This window comes from Chinchilla lanigera, unplaced genomic scaffold, assembly GCF_000276665.1.
Source record: "Chinchilla lanigera isolate Chin_1 unplaced genomic scaffold, ChiLan1.0 scaffold00035, whole genome shotgun sequence".
Taxonomy (NCBI): domain Eukaryota; kingdom Metazoa; phylum Chordata; class Mammalia; order Rodentia; family Chinchillidae; genus Chinchilla; species Chinchilla lanigera.
This window is the reverse complement of record NW_004955436.1, coordinates 12,800,830-12,808,665: the sequence shown is the minus strand read 5'-3', so window position 1 is coordinate 12,808,665 and position 7,836 is coordinate 12,800,830.

The following is a 7,836-nucleotide window of genomic DNA, read 5'->3' as shown; positions in this document are numbered from 1 at the left end:
GTTACGATGCCACTGTGTGACCGGAATTTTCTGGTTCCATGACGATCCTACAGGACAACCATGGTGTATGGGGGCCACTGCCGAAGGCAACATTGCTATGCAGTCCCGGGCTGTGACTTTGCTTCATCCTCCCAGACTATATTAAATACATGTAGTGTGGGGCTGGGGATTTAGCTCAGCAGCACAGCGCCTGCCTAGCAAGCACAAGGTCGTGAGTTCGATTCCCCGTACCTGAAAAAAAACAAAAAACAAAAAATAAAAAAATACATGTAGTGAAGATTTAGGTTCAGTTCGAACTGAGCTCGTTCCATGCTGGTGGCTCTCTGCTAGGACGTGGACAGAATGTCCCATTTGAAGCCCATAATTTTGCCACCACTCTGCCCTCTTCAGTATTTCTCCTTCCACAGTGAGATCTGTTACACCAAGAGAGCTCAGAGAAGTTTTCTAGAGCTTGAAAAGTTATCACCAGGGGCTTCTTTTTGAAAACCACACACCTCTGAAGGGTTTAATTCTTCAGCTCAGGTAGGACTGGCCCCAGAAAGACCCATGGTCAAGGAAAAGTTCAAGAATACGTGGTTCTATAATATTTAAAAGTGTATTATTTTAATTGAAAGAATTCTGCCGGGTGTGGTGGCACATACATGCAATCCCAGTATTCAGGAGGCTGAGGCAGGAGGGTTGCTGCAAGTTCAAGGCCAGCCTGGGCTACAAAGTGAGTTGAAGGCCAGCCTGAACTGCATAGTGAGAACCTGTCTCAAAAAGACAAAAAAAAATTAATTGGAAGAATTCTGAGTTAAACTGTTATAGTAGTAGAATTAACAACACTACTTTTAACATTTATTGAACATATTGGTATGCCAGGTATTTTACTAAATGTTTAATATATAGCAACTAATTTAGTGATCACAAAAGTAATTGTAGCAATAAATACTTATTAGCCAAATTTCATGGACAAGAAAATGGAAGCAGAGCAGTTAAATAGTTTGTCCTGGGGACAAACTTCCTCTAAAGACTATAAATGCCCATGCAACCTTGGGTAAGTTAGCTGCGGTCCCTGTATCACACAGACTTACTTGAACTTTGCATCCCGAGGAACTCAGGAGATTGGCTCCCTCAGGAGGAACTCTGACCAATGCCACTGTAGTAATAAAACAAATATTGAGAAGCATTATGTTGTTAGCTCCATGCTGGGTGCTTTGAGTAGAGTATTTGATTAGTCCTTGGAAAACAGACCAATCTTTCACAGAGAAAAACAAGTAAAAGATGTGAATAGGATTCAGGAGCAAAGGAGGAATGATGCCCCCTGGGCTGGTGTGTCACGTTAGCATCATCTCCCTTTCTACCCTGTCAGCCAGGGCCAGGTGCCATTCTTTTGTGCTCTGGCCCAACTAACTAGGAAGCAGAACCTTGATTTGAAAGGTCCAGAAGGACACCAAAGACCAGAGGAAACAGATCGCAGAGCACAGGCACGTTTCGTCAGCAGATAGGCAGCACTGTAAGTCTGCATGAAACACAGGCGCTCGGGCTGAGGTCATCTCAGACCAAAGAGAGCTACAGAGGGTGTAGGGAGAGGCTGGACCCAAGTGGCAAGTCTTGCATAAGCGTGGAGTCGGCCTGGGGTAGACAGAGCAGCACACCCTTGGCAGCCTTTCTGAGACCATGTGACATTCTTGTGTGGCTGGCAAACCATGGCTGCTATCACATGGAGCACACTTCCTGCCTGCCTGCCCCAGCCACATGAGACTGTGAGGCGGTGGTCATGGTGGTGGTGGGGTTGGGGGTGGCAGGGGAGAGTGTGGTCTCAGAGGACCAGCCTCCTTTACTTTCTCCCCAACAGAAGCCTCATTGGAAAAGAAGGCACCTTTGTCCAAGTGGAGCAGCATGAAACAGGAAGCTAATATGGAACAGTCTAAAGCCCTGAGTTTTACCTCCACATTATGTTTCCTAGGACTTGGCTGCAAATACCAGGTGGACTTGTAGAAGAAAAATCTACAAAAGGAATGTTTCTGTTTGCAGATGAGTATAGTATAAAATGGGATGAGTATAGTATAAAAACTCTGTTCCCTGAAAAATTTTACTATTGGGTCATTGTGCAGAGTTACACATTTAAGATTTAGCAATGATAAATCCCTCCAGAGAAAGTCAGCAAAGCACCATGCTGAAGAAGGGACAGTAAGTCATACTGAGTGCACAGGGCTTTCTGGGTAATTGCAGCACACTTCCTGGTGTAGGGACTGCTGGGTAATCCTAGCACATTTCCTGGTGGGAAACACACTGTGTCAGGGATACCTCTCTAGTCCACATTGGGATATGACTCTGAAGGGGAGGGGAGCCCCACTCTTTCTCAGTATGACTGGCTGGTCAAGAAAAGGAACAGAATGTGCTTCTTCCATGGTTGCTGAACCTTCCTGCCACTGCACTAACTATTCCAAGGTCAAGGTGGTGCCATAGAAAGATGGTGCAACTTTAAGACTGGGGGCCAGAGGAAGGTGTTCAGGTTCTTGAAGATGTGCCCATAGAGGGGACTGTGGGATTCCAGTGTTCACTTCTTTCTTTTTTTCTTCCTGGTCCTAAGTTAAGAAATGTTGCTCTACCACACACTCCCACCATGATGTGTTGCCCCACCACAAGACTAAAACCAAGTCTGCCCCATCATGCACTGGGACCTCTGAAACCAGGTGCTGAAATAAACCTTTTCTCCCTATAAGTTGATTTTCTCAGGTATTTTGTTACAGTAATGGAAAACGGGTACATACAGAAAATTGTTTCCCAGAACCAGTGACTCTAGTTAGTGGCAATGTAGAGGAGGCTTTGGAGTTGGTTTATGAAAAACTTGAAAGAATTTGGAGGAATAGGCTACAAAAAGCCTGGAATGCTATTTGTGAAGCATAGGGGGCAACTCTGATGTGGGCTCAGAAAATTAGAATGCTGATAACAACGGAACTACAGACTGTGCCAATGAGGCATCAGAAGGAATTGGAGGCTCTGCAGGGAACTGGACTAAGAATCACCACGGGGAAGAATTTGGCTGCATTTAGCCTGTGTCCTGAGCTAAAGGATGAGCTAAAGGATGACAGCTTGCACTGCAGCACAGGTACTGCTGGATGCATTTAGCTAAATGTACAGTAATCATAGGGACCAGAGCCGAAAGGTTTGTAAAACTTGCAGACTGGCCAGGAAATGAGCTCATGCTGTTGTTAAGCCCATAAAACAGAGCCAGGTGCTTTGCACTGGGACAATAGGAAAGATGCCTCCAGCACATCTCAGAAATTTGCAAAGCCCCCTCCACATCATAGGCTCAAAGACATAGAAATGTAATTCTGCTTCAAAGACATTCCAGGGCCAAACCATTTGGGGAAAGGGCACACAGATTTGCTGCCTGCCTACCAGGACTGCCTAGCCTAGAGAATCATTTTTCTTCATGTTCGGCCACCAGGGCAATCACAGGCTGCTGCAGCTGTGGAACAAATGGGCCCAGAGGCAGCTCATACTGTCTCAGAGGCACTTTGGATTTTAAGCAATGCTGTAACAGTTAAGACTTTGCAGACTCTGAGGATGGACCAAATCCATTTTGCATGATGAGATGGATATGAGCCTCTGGGAGTCATGGGTGGTGTGCTATGGACTGGATCCTGAGTGTCCCTTAAAGTCTCATTTGTAAAAGGCTAAGTCCCCAGAGTGACATTATCGGAAAGTGGTGAAACTTTACAAGTTATTTGAGCACGTGCCTTTGGAGGGGATAGTGCAGCTCCATGCCCTTCTTCTCCCTATTTTAACTTCCTGCCCATGAGGTGAGCAGTTTAGCTCTATTCCATGCTTTATCATGGGCCTAAAAGTGATGAATGCTTCTGATTATGAACCCAGAACTTCTAAAACTGGTAAGGAAAATAAACTTTTCTCCCATATAAGTGTATGATCTCAGGGTTTTTTCATGATAGAAAGCTGACTAAAACACATTAAGATCATGTTATTACAAATGCCAGTGAGATCATGATATAGGCCAGAGGTATAGTACACAGAACAAGGCTTCAGAGAACTAAGCTGCCATTCTCCAGCTCTGTAACTCATCCAAAAATATATGTCCTCCTGGCTGTGTGGCGTTCCATAGATGAGCCTACTCTATACTCTGCAGCAAAAAGTCCTTCCCTTAACGTTCCACGTCTGTCGTTGGTGTTGGAGCCAGCAGAAAGATAGCAGCTGTGTTGTATAACAAACTCCACTCAGAACCTCCCTGTGAAAAAGAAGGCTTTCCCACCACTAAGCCAGAGTGTGAGGTTATAGGCACGGATTCTCAGAACTCAAAGAAGTCTATGGTCCTAGAGACACCTTTCTAGCAAATTTATACAAATAAATGTTGTAGTTGGCTGTTTTCCTGTTATAAGTAAATTATTCAAGGCTGGGTACTTCATAAAGAGAAGAGGTTTATTTAGCTCACACTTTTGGAGGTCCAAGACTGGACCCTGTCGGCTGGGCTCCTGGTGAGGGTGCTTTCTGCCATGTCACCTCAGAACGAATGGGATCATGGTGGGGTGAGTGTCAGAGAGAGGCCCAGTGGTAAGACAGGAAGGGGAAATTAGAGAGGGCCTGGGGCTGCCCTTCCCCAGCGACTTGCTCCCAGGAGAGCTGATGCTGAGGTTAACATCAATCTCTCTGACAGAGATGCCCAGGAAACGTAAGGACCACGGCCTAAGTCCCAGCTCCTTACCCCTTTTAACATCCCCGTACAGAAGACCAAGCATCCAACATGTGAACATTTTTGGTGCACACTCAAACCCTATCCAAGCCATGGCAAACATTAACAGGAAAGGGCAAGAATTAAGATCTTGGGGATTTGTGCCCATAGGACATTTTTCAAAAAGACAATACCAGGGGGCTGGAGATTTAGCTCAGCGGCACAGCACCTGCCTGGCAAGCGTGAGGTCATGAGTTCGATTCCTGGCACCAGAAAGAAAAAAAAAAAAAAAAAAACACAATACCAGTACAGTTGTTTTAGAAAGTGGTGCTGCACGAATTTTATCAAAAGCATTTATAAACACATTTTTTGAAGTTGGGTGTACAATGACTGATATATGTACTAGAGTTTGCAGATTTGCTCAAAATGGAAAAGGTATTTTTATCAGCAGTTTCATCAGAAATGCTAGATTCACTACTGAACATGATATAAGCTTCTTCAGTGAAGTTAGATTTATCATCAGCTGGTGACAAAATGTGATATTCCAAGTTGATTATTCTGTTACAGCATTCATTAGAGAACAGTGTGATTTCACTTTTAATTGGTTACCTTTACTTAGAGTAGAAATTTATCTTTTACTTTTAGGGGAAAAATAATATATCCAATATTCTGGTATAGTATGACTTTTTTGGAAAGCCAATCTACCAGATACTTTTAACCTTAAAACAATCTGTACTATAAAGCAAAAAGTTTCTCCCCACACCCCCTTTCCCATTCCTGAAACAAACAAAATATGTTTTCTAGAAGAACGTGTGTGTGTGTGTGTGTGTGTGTGTGTGTGTGTACATGAACATGCAAATATATATCTTCACTAGAAGAATAATAGGAAATGTCGATCTCCACTGACAATTCAGAAGTGAAAATTTGACAAGTTTCACATGTAGGAGCTTCGAGAAATGCCATAGGAGTAATATTATCAGCTTCACCCTAACAACAACATGTCCTACCTGCTTTTAAAGGTCTGCAGGGGTGCTGCATTTGCTCCCTGATGCGCTACTTTGCTAGGTCCCCAGGATGAAACAGAGTATGAGCTGCACTGGAATCGTGGGATGAGGAAAGGCCTGAGGGAGGGCGGATGACTGCGGTGCTGATCTGCTTTGTTTACCCAGCTCGAGCCAATAAATGCCATCCCAGCCACCCCTCTGGACACTGGTGCAGCGCCAGGCACCCTCGGATGAAGGGAAGACTCAGGACGTGTGCAGAAGGAGCCAATATTTGCTCTTGACGGCTGGCTGTTAAAACAATTTGCACCGATCACACCGGACTGAAGCAGAAGCCAACAGGCAGAGTGGCAGCAGAGGAGGGAGATTCTGCAAGACCCGGAGGGAGTGGTCACATCCTGGTGGACTCGAGCTGGTGTTGCCCTCTGGAGTAAAGCTACGGAAAACACTGGGAGGTTGAGCAGGCCGTTTGAAAACAAAACCTGTGCTGCTTGTAATTGTGTGTTTGTTTCTTCCCCAACAAACGTAGAAGTGGAGCAGCCCGGCTGAGGATCATCCCCTCCTGCTCAGATGCCCATTCAAAATGACTGAGTCCAAACGTCTCAGGATCCCTGGCTACACTTTCTCCAGCCAGGAGCCCGCTTTTCTGTTGGGATGCGAGTCAGATGCTGCGTGGCACCTGAGGGACACGGAGGAGACAGAGAAGAATCCAGTTCTGCTTTGGGTCAGGCTCTTTCAACATGGGAACTCGCGTGTGTCTGAATGCCCCATTTGGCCTAACATTCCCAACGCCACCAAAATATCCCCCTAAAACCCTTTGAGAACATTTTATACCACTGTTCTTACATTTTTATCCTTTGATTTCCCCCTCTTTTCTCAGCTTTTCCCATTGCTTGCTTTCCATTCCTAATTCCTTTCTCAGACTTCCTACAGCCCTTCTACCCACATCAGGTACTAGGCAGCTTCTGGGCGTGGGTTCACCAACATCAGTCTTAGTATCAGCCTTAGTACAGCAGTGTCATGGCGATGGGAAACAACTCAGAGCAACGCAACCTTGTAAATGCCAGGCAGGGTCACAGGTGCAAAGTGCCATGTGTACTGGAGCTGCGAAACATTCAACGTCTACATTAATTTTTATTATGGCAAAATAAATGTTCCCGCTGACATATCCACCAGTCTGTCTGATCAATACGTTGTTGAAACTTTTTGTTCTTAATTTATCTTTCTTTTAAAAAAAAAACTCACTTATTCTTATGACGCTATTTTGATGCATTTGTTTCAGTCAACATTTATTGAATGTTTATTAAGTCCCACCCAAGCACAGGGTTAGGATTTAGGGATTAAAAAAAATGAATAGAAATTGTCCCTCACTAGAAACAGTTCATGATCTTACAGGCAAGAGAGACTTTCGAGCAACACTGTGATTGAGGTAGTGAGAAGGTCCTTAGGAGGTGCTGGGCGAACGCAGAGCAAGAAGAGATTACTTTTCACTGATGGGTTTCCGAGGAGACGAGTGGGTCAGGTGAAGTCACAAAGTGGTGGTGACCTTTGAGCTAATGCTTCACAATAATTAAGAAGTCACTAAATAACAGGTGACATTATGTTCATCTCAGATTCTACCAAAAGTACCAAAGTTTAGGTATAACATGGTGGGTTTGTACAGATATGGACTGCAAAAACACCAAAACCAATTATGGCCCGTCCCTGTTCTTTGGTCTTTGGGTTGTCCTGACAACTCTAGTCCTGTTTCCCAGTCCTCTGTCCCTTTCCCTCTCCTACTTCACCTCATTCTTCCATTTTTCTGACCCACATATGAGAGTGGAGTTAAGTCTGCACCCACCCCTGAGCCTATTTGCATCTTCAAAGACTTCTCGTTGTGTTAGAAGTTGAGAACATACTGTGCTTTAAAACATGGGCTTTTCGTAAAGAGACCATTTATGAACTATCCAAAATGATAACTAATGGAGTCATATAAATTTGATGTATGGCATTTTCCCCCCTCTAAATGCCTTTGGGCAATGCTTTAGTTATGGTTTACTAGAGAAACAGATATAACACAAGAGATACTATCAGGTTAATGATATCCCTTAGTTATTGCAGGTTGATCATGTCTGCAATCTCCCAAACAAGTGTATGGCAAAGGCTAAATAAAAAGAGGCAAAT